Here is a 15,308-nt window from a genome sequence, read left to right as displayed (position 1 = left end):
AGCTAACCAAGTACTCATCTGCTACAGCTCATTCGAAATGTTGTTCATAGTTTTAGTCCTAAAAAAAAAAAAAAAATCGATTTGTGAGATAATGTCTCTGATGAAGCTGTGTCTCCTCTGATGTCCTCCATGTGGCATAAATATGTATTTATGATGATTAAATGCCATATTAATGGATTTGGCCTCAAATGGCTGTTATAAAAGTGTGTATTTACATCCACAATTTCAGTCAAATTCAGCAGGACATATTGTGCTGACACCAAACTGTCAGACAGTGACGCCGGACGTAATACTGTTCCTCGCTCGAGACGATAATTTTCATGCAAGGGAATTGCGTTCAAGTTTGAGTCAGGATGGTGTGTCACTGAGAAACGCTTCGGCTTTTGATAAACTAGAAGTAAAAATAAATAATATAACGCACGCAATAATGTGACACCCAACTGGTCTCGCCTGAAGACGAATGTCTACTTTCCTCTTTTAGAGTCACATTTCATTTTGTTTAATGTCCATATTTCAAATTTATGACTTAATTTTTCAGTGGAATCTGATTTCCGTTTATATCCGATGCCCCCCGGGCGAATGCTCCAGAGATGTTTGTTCGATGAGATGAGATGAGTTCTTCTGGACCAGAAAGAATTAAAATAAAATATAAATTTCAACATTGAAAGATAAACACACACACACACACACACACACACACACACACACACACACACACACACACAAAACACATACATTTACTCTCCTTGCAAGGATAATCCTATTGAAATAATTATTAATACAGCTAATTAATGCCATCCGACACCAAACTCTAACCTTCCCCTTAATCTCAGTGACCTAACAAAAACCTTTCTTCTCTTTTTAGTTTTTTTTTTTTCAGTAAAAGCTGCATTTTTTGTGTCAATAAGGCAGCCAAATATCCCCACAAGGTCCAAAGTACCAGAGATTCCTATCCTTTTGGGACATTTTGTCCTCACCAAGAGAACAATGTGCACACACACACACACACACACACACACACACACACACACACACCTGCACTCAGCAAGTCATGTGAAGCTTTCCCAAAATGGCCGCCAGCTTTGATTAGCACTGACCTGAGCGCTAACCATTACTCACTGTCTGTCATGCTTCCCCTTTCTGCTGGCTGCTTTGAAGTATGCCAGCTTGTGTGTGTGTGTGTGTGTGTGTGTGTGTGTGTGTGTGTGTGTGTGTGTGTGTGTGTGTGCGTACATGATGCGTTATGTTCTCCATGTACAGACAGAATGTTCCTGAGGGTTATGAGAAAAGCACACATACACTGTGACTCTCTGAGAGAAAAGGTCATGTTGTGATTGTCATAATGATTTAGTACGGAGTTTAAATATTATTACTATTGATCCAGAATAATAGACAACTCCAAATATAGACACAAACAACAACAAAAAATCCGGTACGAAAATATCCAGGTCGCTAACTATTTAACGAGATACAACAATATTCGCTGTATTGTTACGGGATTTTTGTACGACATCACTGATGTTAAAGCTACACCGCCTTTCAGATTTTTCAAGTGTAGATCATAAAAATAATTTTCCCGACACCCAATTATTTTTGTTTGGTGACCGAAAGCTACTGAATTTGAATCACAGACTTCCAATTTTATTAGTTTTTTGTTTAATAGAACAATTAATGAATTTAAGGCCACATGGTTCCTAAATTCTCTGCTATTTTTTCCTGCTTCACCATGACCCGATTCAAGATACTACGTCATGCATGACGTGGTGGGCTTTCCCCGTTCGCGCAAGGCATTGTGGGATACAAATTTGAAACAGGAGAGAAAAATGGAGGACGTGAGTGTGCGAATGAAACGTGAAAGAGCGACTACAGTAACGGAAAGAAAGCGAGAAGAAAAGACGTTATGTTCTATACGAAGGAAAGGAAACGCAGGACCAAACTAATAAATATGGGCGCTCAGCGAGCACCTCGGTGTGATCAGCTGTTCGTTTAGCGACAGAATGATGGAACTGTCAGTGCACGCTCAAAGGGAAACCTGCGCATGCGCACACGGACTTCCTCTGTCTGCTTGACTGCGCGAAGCGAGCGATTTCATGCACATTATTTGCTTTAATCCCCTCAAATTAAATAACTTCCCAGCCACAGAATGGCCTGGGTTATTTATTTATTTTTTTGGTATTGCAGAAATAAACATATATCACAGTGACCAAATGTGAGAGGTAACTAAATTTCACTGATTTTATGAAATCGAAAGTCCGTCTAGTTTTAATTGTAAGAGCACTGTGTTAGTTACTCAAGTGATTAGTCGCTACACTGTCTAGGTTTGTCGAACTAGGTACATTAGCTTGCTAGCTAGACTATATACACTCACTGGCCACTTTATTAGGAACACCCCGACACCCACCTGCTGTTTTATTTGATGCAGTTCTGTAATCAGCCGATCCCTTGACAGCAGCACGACGCATCAAATCACGCAGATACAAATCAAGAGCTTCAGTTAATGTTCACGATGTTCAAACATCAGAACGGGAAAAATTGTGATCTCACAGTGAAGTGTGACTTTCTTTCTTTCACTGTGGCAGTATGGGTGTTGGTTTGAGCCAGATGAGTATGAGGTTTGAGTATTTCAGGAACTGCTGATCTCCTGCTGGGGTTTTCACACACAACAGTCTGTAGAGTTTACACAGAATGGTGCCAAAAAAAAAAAAAAAACAATCATCGAGTGAGTGAGCGACAGTTCTGTGGGTGGAAACAAACGCCTTGTTGATAAGAGAGGGTCAGAGGAAAATGGGCAGATCGGTTCGAGGTTCGAGCTTTTTTGCCAGGAAAGATATAGCAACTCATATAATCACTCTTTACAACCGTGGTGAGCAGAAAAGCATCTCAGCATGCAATAGAAAACAGAAGAACACATTGGGTTCCACTCCTGCAGCCAAGAACAGGGATCTCAGAATTAACAACAAGTTCCTATTAAAGTGGCCGGTGAGTGTATTTATTGACAAGTTAAAAAGAAAGTATTACATTGTATTTTTTAAAAATATGTCATATTTATTGAATTGTTTGAAACGACAAAAGAAAAATGGATGTCCTCTGTTATTATAAAAATGATGTTATGGTTTCTATGGAAACAGCTCATTCACAGGGACCTGTACAGCACAAGTGTGACATCAGACCCGTTGCAACAAGGTAGGCAGACTTGGCAATTGCCTAGGGCCCCAGCCCTCGAAGGGCCCCCGCTGCCGAACAACTGGTTATGTATTCAATAGCAATGACAACTTTTTGAGTGCGGCAGCGCAGCGCAGCGCCTAATGACACTTGCTGAAATACCCTAGTTCCAAGGGGGGCCCCCTAATGCACAACAGCGCCTCCCTACATGCTTTGGCCGTAAAGTGCAATGACAGTCTGTTGTCAGCCCCTCAGTGCCCATCTCCGTCCAGTCAAGTGGTTGCAGAGCTCCGCGGCAAAAAAAAAAACAAAATCAAATATGAAGCGAAATTACCCCTCAGGGAGCCAGAAGAGAAAGAAGAAAAGGGAAGAGGACGACAGAAAAAAACAAGACACTGGTAAGTGAGAATGTACACACTCATTAATACCAAGCGGGTCGACAAGCAAATTTGGTAGCTAGCTTATGTTAATGGTAGTTATCTTGTAGACAGTGTTTATAACAGTGATGTAAATGTTGTCATGCACAACAGGCTTACAAACATGCAAGGACTGGCCCGCAAGCAGCAGTTTTAGACATTTTGCCCATGATTCTAGTTGTGTATTCTTAAATTTTTATGTTTTTCTATACCTTTTGCACTTTTCTGTGTGTGCTGTTCTTATTAAGATTCTTATTCATGTTTGTAATCATTTAATCATCATTTGAAGTTATTTCTACTTGTGTATATACTGTAAATATTTAGTGTTGTGTTATTTGCACATTTTATATTACTTTGTCTTATTTTCATATTTGATTTTTATATATATATATATATATATATATATATATATGTGTGGGCGGCACGGTGGTGTAGTGGTTAGCGCTGTCGCCTCACAGCAAGAAGGTCCTGGGTTCGAGCCCCGGGGCCGGCGAGGGCCTTTCTGTGTGGAGTTTGCATGTTCTCCCCGTGTCCGCGTGGGTTTCCTCCGGGTGCTCCGGTTTCCCCCACAGTCCAAAGACATGCAGGTTAGGTTAACTGGTGACTCTAAATTGACCGTAGGTGTGAATGGTTGTCTGTGTCTATGTGTCAGCCCTGTGATGACCTGGCGACTTGTCCAGGGTGTACCCCGCCTTTCGCCCGTAGTCAGCTGGGATAGGCTCCAGCTTGCCTGCGACCCTGTAGAACAGGATAAAGCGGCTACAGATAATGAGATGAGATATATATGTGTGTGTGTGTGTGTATTTTGTCTATTCTTGTGTTTAATTGGGTTTGATAATTATTTATAATAATGTAAAGAGTTCATTTATTAAGTAAAAATCGTAAGAATGATTATGATATGTCTCATCTCATCTCATTATCTGTAGCCGCTTTATCCTGTTCTACAGGGTCGCAGGCAAGCTGGATCCTATCCCAACTGACTACGGGCGAAAGGCGGGGTACACCCTGGACAAGTCGCCAGGTCATCACAGGGCTGACACATAGACACAGACAACCATTCACACTCACATTCACACCTACGGTCAATTTAGAGTCACCAGTTAACCTAACCTGCATGTCTTTGGACTGTGGGAGAAACCGGAGCACCCGGAGGAAACCCACGCGGACACGGGGAGAACATGCAAACTCCGCAGAGAAAGGCCCTCGCCGGCCACGGGGCTCGAACCCGGACCTTCTTGCTGTGAGGCAACAGCGCTAACGACTACACCACCGTGCCGCCATTACGATATGTGTGATGTTTATTTATTAAGTCTTCAGTGGGTAGGCGGCCATAAGGCCTTTCGTCGAGGGGGGGATAATTATGGCCCCCAAATAGCTTGAAACGGGCCTGTGTGACATAAAAGTGAAAAGAAAAAAAGTGTATTTATTGACGCGGCAAAGTTTTCTGTTGACATTTATTTCGCATTTATGGAAGGAGTCTCCAGTGTCGGCGCTTTGCATGAACAATCTGACTGTTTATAGCTACTATGAGAACCGGAACTAACCGGAACTTTTTTCATGGATGTTCAGTAAAAATATGAATATATTTATACACCAGATTTTCACGTCAGCAAATTTTTCCATGACAAAAGTTATTTTTTGACACGATGTAAACATGTTGCTTCAGTGGATAGCTACTACAATATTAGCTAGCCTTGCGCAACATGATGTTGAGTTTCGTAAGGGTTTCGTTTGTGTGCTATCATTAGCATTTATATTTTTATTTCTCAGGAAAAAGAACCCATGCCCTGTCGTCTAGTTTTTGCGAATTTGCACGGTTCGGATTTGCTTCGATGAATTGCTACAGAAACTGCTTACGATCAATAACCGAGCTGATCTGGAATCCGGACTCAACATCTTACTGTTAATTTGATTCTGAAAAGCCGCGATGTGAAAAGACTCCACCTCCTTGAGCTCGGTCAATAATTCATTCCATTTTATTAGCGTAATAGCTCTTAAGCATTAAAAGGCACTTTGGGAGCCAGTCGGTAAGAGGATCTGGGCTTCTCCAACCGTGTGTGTGTGTGTGTGTGTGTGTGTGTGTGTGTGTTAGAGCAGAACTGCTACGATCAGCAGGTTGTGCACACGGGGTTTTCAACACATCAATACCACATAGTTGTTCTCAGACACCTTCACATATCTGTATGCTTTCAGACATCAAGCATGACCTGTTGCTATGGCGATTATTTCAATCTGGTCTTGAATTAGATCATTATTTTTAGATCGAATGCTGAGGATGTTTGCACAATCAGTCCCACACCAGAGAAGGATATGTGTGCTTTGTTGTTGATTCCCCCCATTCCCAACCTCCAGCCGTTGCTGCCTGATCATACAACAGCTAACATCTGGTGAGCGTGAAAGCGAACACGTGCTTCCTCCGAGACACAATGTGATGCTGATCAACTGCTTCTTTTGGAACTGCTGCTCATTCTGCTTCACACTCTGAGGAAAGCACTATCGACCCTCTTCTGCATACATGAGCTCATAGACGCCTGTGATTGGCTAGTGTTGGTGTGATTGACAGGACAGAGACGGTATGCCCCTCCCACCCTGAGACCACGGACAATTTTGCAAAGAAGTTACTTTTTTAAGTAACTTCCTGGTCTGCTATGAGCCACCTGCGCTTTGATCCCGGCTTCCTCACAAGCCTGGAAATGCAAAGGAAATAATTTCGCTGTGCTGTAATGTGCATGTGACAAATAAAGGATTCTTCTTCTTCTTTTTTTTGCATAAAAGTTTGGATATAGTTCAGGTGAATTGATTTTGCTTTGCGAAAATGCTCGGTTTTTTCCATTTAAATTGGAACAAATGTGACAAACGGCTTGATTTCTGAAAAAAAAATCAATAACGAAATCCTGATATTACCTTTATATAATAATAATAATAATAATAATAATAATAATAATAACTAGTGCTGTCAAAGTTAACGTGATAATAACGCGTTAACGCGATCTCAATTTAATGCGATTAAAAAAAATAGTGCCGTTAACGCAAATTCTAATTTGGCCCTGCGAGTCACCCGTAGTTCCTGTTGAGGCTTGTCGCGCGCTGCTTCAATAAGAGTACGTGTGAGTGATGGAGGAAGGCATAGACATATAAACAACCTCGCCGCCATATTGGATGGGGCAAAGTGGAGATTCTTCAACCGTCTCTGGTATAGCGTCTAGACAGTAGCCGAGAATAAAGATGCCTCATTCATGTGCTGCGTTTAACTGTACCAACAGGTTTACCGTCCAAACGAGATCACATGGGATTACCTTTCACAGGTGAGACTGGAAAAATACTTTTCAATACTGTTCCTTCAGTCTTCAGTTTCCCAGCTCATCTCCACTGGGTAGGTGTAGAGTTATACGCAGTGAGAATTAGAGAATACAGTGCCACACTATGATGAACGTTTTTGAACGTATGATGAATGTTTTTATTTTTGTTATCTGTTTTTTTCTTCTTTTATGGCAAATACTTCTCTTCAAAAGAAACTAATGAAGAGTAAAATAAAACATTTTTTTATTTTCACAGTGATATGCACTTTATTTTTCATCCCTTGGTTTTCTCATCTAATATGGAAGTTATGGATGTCAGTGGCTGTGTTAAGACGTGTTATGCTCTGCAATAAAAAAAAAATTGGTACAAAGCAAGCCCATTCACTTTTTTATGCTGATAAGAGAATTACAATGGTTTTTCATGTGACAAAAATGTGCGATTAAATTGCGATTAATCGTGAGTTAACTATGACAGTCGCGACATTAATCGCGATTAAATATTTTAATCGCTTGACAGCACTAATAATTACATTTCCTCCATTTTTTTAAAGAAATAACCAGAGCTAAAATTCCTGCTTGAAGACAGAAATTTGTTTCAGCGCTCAATGCGTTTCGAACAAACTTCACCTGATTTAAAAAAAAAAAAACAGTAATGTGAAGAGCTGTAAGATAGGGAGACAGTGACTGACAAGGGGAAGTCGACAAGGATGAAGTGTGTCAAGAATAGTACTGGAACCGAGCCCTAGGTTCTCTCTGGATTTATCACACCAGATCTATACGATGACAGCGCAGGATGAGGCTGAGCTCAACGAACACCATGGCTACTGTTACCGTGGAGATACCTTCTGGCCCAAACCCATTCTGATTTTACCTGCTGTAGTGATCTAAGATTGTGTGTGTGTGTGTGTGTGTGTGTGTGTGTGTGTGTGTGTGTGTGTTTGACAGACAGAGAGAGAGGTTTCTTGATATAACTGATTGAGAGAATTGATTTTTTTTACTGAATAAAAATAAATAAATAAATGTAGCAGGTGGGATGCAGCCTGGTTATCTCATCTCATTATCTCTAGCCGCTTTATCCTGTTCTACAGGGTCGCAGGCAAGCTGGAGCCTATCCCAGCTGACTACGGGCGAAAGGCGGGGTACACCCTGGACAAGTCGCCAGGTCATCACAGGGCTGACACATAGACACAGACAACCATTCACACTCACATTCACACCTACGCTCAATTTAGAGTCACCAGTTAACCTAACCTGCATGTCTTTGGACTGTGGGGGAAACCGGAGCACCCGGAGGAAACCCACGCGGACACGGGGAGAACATGCAAACTCCGCACAGAAAGGCCCTCGCCGGCCGCTGGGCTCAAACCCGGACCTTCTTTAGCCTGGTTATATTTATCAATAATAAATATACAGCTCGAATATACTTGTTGAGCTTTTTGTCAAGAGATTAACAACAACAAAAGGCTAGCTTATTATTCGCTAAGGAACCCATACACACACTTTCCTAGTGTTTCAATTACACGGTTTTTCTGTCACTATACCAACACTTCTGAAACTTAAGCACCCCACCCCACCCCGAACTGTTGATTCGACCTCAAACTGTCAGAATTAAAACTCGTACCTCCTGTTAGTATAGTTAGCATAGAACCAAAAAGACACTGGGGGACCGGGCGTTTGAAAATGCCGCGCCTAAAGTTTGGAATAGGCTCCCGCTAGATATAAGACAATGTAAATCATTGAATACTTTTAAAGTTTTACTCAAGACTTATTTTTTAAATTAGCTTTTTATAATTAGTTTTTTTTTAAATTGTAATTATCTTAATTAGTTTGAGTTATTTATTATTTTTAAATTGTATTGTATATGTGTATATATTCTGTAATGCGCAATCGATCATATCTATAGCATGTTAGATTGCGCACAATAAGTAATAAATTATTATTATTAGTAGTAGTAGTACAGTAGAGCGGCAGCTACAATTATCGACGGTCCATAATTATCGACACCTTTCAAGATTTCCCAGTAACAAACAATTTTACAAAGGTGAGTTTCAGTTACAACAGTGATTACTGGTTAATTAATCAACCCGAAGACCCGCCTCACCCTTTGATCTTGTCGTCTGATGACACAGCTCGTTATCTGAAATGGAATGTTTTTTAGCACGATCAACAATTTGAGGAAAACCCGGACGTTATCATCGCAGGTAAGCATGGTGGAAAGATCATGGACATGTTTTTACTGATCAAATTCACCGATATTTCATGATTTCCTCGTCGAAACCTACTTTGTTTCTTACTCTTTCATTTGACAGTCGCCATTTTGTTTCTAAACGTACGTTTGAGTCACGTGAGGTGTCGATAATAGTGATCACTTTCACCGGTGTCCACCATTATTGACACCCTGTGGAATTAAGTGACATTTACAACTGTTATGGATCGATCTTTGTGTAACATTGTTGAAGTAGATGAAGTACTTTAAAAAAATAAAAAAGTGCTGTGATTTATAATTTTTTTTTCTGATTCATAACAGAATGGAATGTTTATAGAGTATTTGGAATCCGATTGCAATAAATAGAATTAGAGCAGAATTAAATTCCTCGCATATAAAAAAATGACATGCTTGAAATATTCAGATTTCTCTATTCCATTCAGAATTTTTTTTTTGCAGTTTGTTGTAAATATCGACCGCATATTACAATATCAGGAGACATTTTATATTTTGGTTCGAGGAATGACATGCGACCTTCGACCTGGATGTTCATGTGATTAGAATGTCAGTTGCCTGTTGAGGTTTATCGGTAAACTACAAAACTAGAAATTAATACAAACAACGACGAATGATTAACAAAATGTGATCAACAACAATACTTAGTAAGTGGGTAGAAAGTGGAACAAAAAGATTTTCTGACGCAGGTTCAACATTATCAGTTCATTTCTTTACAAACATTAGAATTACTTCCTCATTTACGTAAAACACAGACATCCATATATTGATATAAAAGAGATTTTGGACTAAATATAAGTCTATGTAGAACAAATTTTAAATCAAAGCAATGTTTTTTAAATTAATACCACATAACGATTATTTTTTTAATATAAATAATCATCTGGATGTCGATAATTGTGGAACGGTGTCGATAACTGTGGAGAAATGTGCCGATAATTGCGGAACGGTGTCACGTGATCTGATACGCTAAGTAATCGGGAATCAACTCATTTTTTTTTAAAGTGGAAGTTTGAGTAATTATTCAGGCACAACTTACATATTGAAAGTCTTTTCTACTTTTGCAACAGCCAAAAGATTGTTAAGGTGTCGATAATTGCACAAATTTTTTGCAGTCGTCCGTCAAATTTAAACGTGTCACGCTTGCGGTTCAAACCCATCACCAATCCGGGTTCAAAACTGGATTTAACCCTGATTATTTCATTTCATACAGCAGGAGTATCAGCTGACTGATGGTCTGACTTGACATTTTGCTGAAATTACCCATCGTTTAAAAAAACCCAAAACAATAAATACTCATTTATTAAACAGGAAAAACGGTCCAAAAAAAAGAGAAAAAAAGTCCCTGCCATAGTGTTCAGCTGGATGTGATCATGTTCAGCCCACAGAACAGCCGCGCACTGCACTGTTTTAGCTGCAACATCAAAACGAGTCTATTTTTGTTGCTGAGCGGCTCACGCGGGTCAAGGATCGGCAGGATTTATGTTGATGAGTTTTAAACTTGAGAACCATAGAAATGTGTTATTCAGAAGACTGTACTCATACTGCATGTTGAACGAACACACACACACACACACACACACACACACACACACACACACACACACACACACACCGCTTCACAGAACGACAGAAAGAGAAAGACAGAGGGGGAGAGAGACACACACAATGCAATAATACTGATGCAGAATGAAACTCTCAGGGTGTGTATATCTGTCTATTTATACTGTATATCTAGTCACCTTATAAACACTTATGAACTGAACTGTTCCCAAATTTACCGTTTGACATTTTTCCAATGACCCTACATTCATACAGCAGGCAAAGTCGTTTGTGTGTCACTTGTGGGTGTGGCCTGTCAAGCTTAGTTCTGATAAGAAACAGTACTAGCTATATATACACACACATCTTCTCATCTCATCTCATCTCATCTCATCTCATCTCATCATCTGTAGCCGCTTTATCCTGTTCTACAGGGTCGCAGGCGAGCTGGATCCTATCCCAGCTGACTACGGGCGAAAGGCGGGGTACACCCTGGACAAGTCGCCAGGTCATCACAGGGCTGACACATAGACACAGACAACCATTCACACTCACATTCACACCTACGCTCAATTTAGAGTCACCAGTTAACCTAACCTGCATGTCTTTGGACTGTGGGGGAAACCGGAGCACCCGGAGGAAACCCACGCGGACACGGGGAGAACATGCAAACTCCGCACAGAAAGGCCCTCGCCAGCCACGGGGCTCGAACCCAGGACCTTCTTGCTGTGAGGCGACAGTGCTAACCACTACACCACCGTGCCGCCCACTTTTTTAACCTAATTTGTGTAATTAATACAAATTAAATATGACTTTGCATAATCAATTAGTTTTCACAAATTTTTTCAAACTTTCTATTCAGTATACAACCATCTATGTGCTGCTAATTTCCATGCAAATATCTTGAAAAATAAAAAGGTTATGAAGGAAAACCATCTGATCTCATTGGTTAATGAGGCCCATTTTGGACCGTGTGATCCTCATGCAGAATATTACAGCAGTTTTCTAAAAATTCAGCCGTTTCTTCAATCTTTAATTTGTAATATTTCAAGAACGGAGAAACATATTTTAATTCTGTGAAAAGTATGTTGTTCTGCATTCAATTCAGTGGCAGCAGTTTCAAGCAATTTGGATTGAATTTGAATTTTCACCTGCTATACCTATTTACATGTTTATATGCTAGGCTTCATACAGCTTCTTTGCCATATTAGCAAAGCAAGTTGAGGCACCGACGCTTGATTTTTCTTCATAATGCCTTGATACACAGTTAATGTGAGGTGGTATTTCTGACACCGTAGGATGATATCATGGTTATTAGTTTTTCCCATTTCCGTTTTCCCACAAACTGCTGTAATTGCAAGAACAAAAGTTGTGAAAGGGGATTAAAGAAATTAAAGGAACACACACACACACGCTACAGGACTGGTCTGAGGAATCAATCGAGCCAATCATTTAGATTTGTTGATTTCGCTCGTCAGACCTAATTTGCATAGAATCCAGAAAATCTCAATTCAAACGTTGTTGCTGAAATCGCAGGTCTGTGTTGCACACGTATGTAGAAAATAAACGCTCATCTGCAGTGTTGTCTTTTGCTCATGTGCCTTGAAAACATTCATCAGATTATAATCCTAATCCTTTTCCTGAAATACTGCAATCTGAGCAAAGGATCACGGAGAGGTCCGAGAGATCAGGCACAGTTGGAGATTAGAGGGGAACTGATTGAGAGATTGACAGATCACGGAGAGAAAAACCCCCAGTACACTCTTATGCCACACACTATACTCATACATTAAACACCACACTCTTACACCACACACTATACTCATACATTAAACACCACACTCTTACACCACACACTATACTCATACATTAAACACCACACTCTTACACCACACACTATACTCATACATTAAACACCACACTCTTACACCACACACTATACTCATACATTAAACACCACACTCTTATGCCACACACTATACTCATACATTAAACACCACACTCTATACTCATACATTAAACACCACACACTATACTCATACATTAAACACCACACTCTTACACCACACACTATACTCATACATTAAACACCACACTCTTACACCACACACTATACTCATACATTAAACACCACACTCTTACACCACACACTATACTTATACATTAAACACCACACTCTTACACCACACACTATACTCATACATTAAACACCACACTCTTACACCACACACTATACTCATACATTAAACACCACACTCTTATGCCACACACTATACTCATACATTAGACACCACACTCTTACACCACACACTATACTCATACATTAAACACCATACTCTTATGCCACACACTATACTCATACATTAAACACCACACTTTTAGACCATACACTATACTCTTATATTAAACACCATACTCTTACACTGCACAGTACACTCTTACATTACACACTAGGCTCTTACATCAATGACCATACTATCACACTGCACAGTATACTCTTACATTACACACCATACTCTTACAATGAACACTATGCTCTTACACCACACACTAGACTCTTACATTGAACACTATACTCTGACATCAAACACCATACTCTTACACTGCACAGTATACTCTTACATTAAACACCATATTCTTACAACGAACACCATGCTCTTACACCTCACACTATACTCTTGCATCAAACACCATACTCTTACACTCCACAGCATATGCTTACATTAAACACCATACTCTTACACTGCACAATACACTCTTACGCCACACGCTATACTCATGCATTGAACACCATACTCTTGCACTGCACTGTATACTCTTACATTGAACACCATGCTCTTACACCTCACGCTATACTCTTGCATCAAACGCCATACTCTTACACTGCACAGTATATGCTTACATTAAACACCATACTCTTACACTGCACAGTATATTCTTACACCACACACTATACTCATACATTGAACACCATACTCTTACACTTCACAGTATACTCTTACGCCACGCACTATACTCTTACATTGAACACCATACTCTTACACTGCACAGTGTACTCTTGCGCCACATGCTATACTCATACATTGAGCACCATACTCTTGCACTGCACAGTATACTCTTACACCGCACACTATACTCTTGCATTAAACACTGGCTTCTTACACTGCATAGTATACTCTCAGATTACACGCCAGGTTCTCACATTACACACTAAACTCTTATACCACACACGATACCCTTACATTAAACACAATATCCTTACCCTGCACAGTATACTCTTACATTACTCACTATAGGCTCTTATGACCAACACAGAACAAATGACCTATTATTTACTTGCTAAAGTGTGTGAAATGTTTAGTGTCAATAACTGAGATGTTGTCATAGCAAGAATGGTTTATACTTGGTAAACCAAGTCCAACAATGGTTAAATACAGCCTATGACTGTATTTGTAAGGGAGCTGAAGACGTTTGTGAAACAAAGTCGTTTTGTTCTTTAAGTAAGATAAAGCTAAACAAAGAGTCCTGATATCAATATTCAATGAACTTTGTGTTTCAGTGTTGATCGCTATTTTCTGATCTCCGAACACTTCCGAGAACGTGCTGGCAGTCTCTTCCTGATCATTCCTGTTCCTTCTCTGAAGGGTTAACAGAAATGATTAATGTCCAGTGCCATCTCACCAGCTGCTAATTAGCCGATTAGCTCATGGGCTATTAGTTAGGTAATGAAGCGTCATGGACAGTTACAAAACAGGAAATGCTTTTAAAAATATTCACCAAAATTCTCTTGCTAGACTGGATTTTATGAGTCTTCATACTGAATAAGCCGAGGAGATGATGCAGGACCTCATTACCAGGCTGCCAGGGATTTAATGAGATTAAACACACAGCATCACACACAATTACTGTATGTGTAGTATCACTGTAAATACACACGTGACCATTTTAGATTTTAAAAAATCATGTTCTGTTTTACCCAGTGTGCCAGATTTTCAGCTCGGCTTGGCCAAACTGCTACACAGTGACTCGCTAATAAGTATTTCTGACTCAAGTGACCATGGTTTTGTTGTTTACTGAAAAAGGATATCTTAAATAAAATAATCTTGGGGATATGCACATATTTATCTGGTGTCTTTCTGTTTTGGAAGACAAAATTTGGAAAAAAAAACAAAAAACAAAAACCCCACAAAATTATAAAATGAAACAACTGTTCAAAACACACAGCAGAATGTGTATCTAATCAAGTGAAGTGACATCTGGTATCGCTACTGCATGTCGTGTGTGTGTGTGTGTGTGTGTGTGTGTGTGTGTGTGTGTGTGTGTGTGTGAGAGAGAGAGAGAGAGAGAGAGAGAGAGAGAGACTAAAATGAGTGGAGGTCAGAAAGGTGAAATGCTTGTTCAAGATGGCAACTCGGTCTGCACGCTAAACGTGTGTGTGTGTGGTGGTGGTGAGGGTTAGACATACATGTCAACCTATACGGAATGTCCGTATTTTATACGGATTTGATTCAATAAACGTAGTATACGGGCGTACAAATAAAGTTATACGGATTCTTTAAAAAAACTTCAATATTTATTTAGAGCTATAATCAATTCCCACGATGATAAAAGAGCGCATAACATTTACAAACGTACTGTACACCACAGACAGCCAGTAAAGAGTCTTAT

The sequence above is a fragment of the Neoarius graeffei genome, chromosome 28, assembly GCF_027579695.1.
Source record: "Neoarius graeffei isolate fNeoGra1 chromosome 28, fNeoGra1.pri, whole genome shotgun sequence".
In the NCBI taxonomy this organism is placed as follows: Eukaryota; Metazoa; Chordata; class Actinopteri; order Siluriformes; family Ariidae; genus Neoarius; species Neoarius graeffei.
This window is presented reverse-complemented; position numbering follows the sequence as displayed.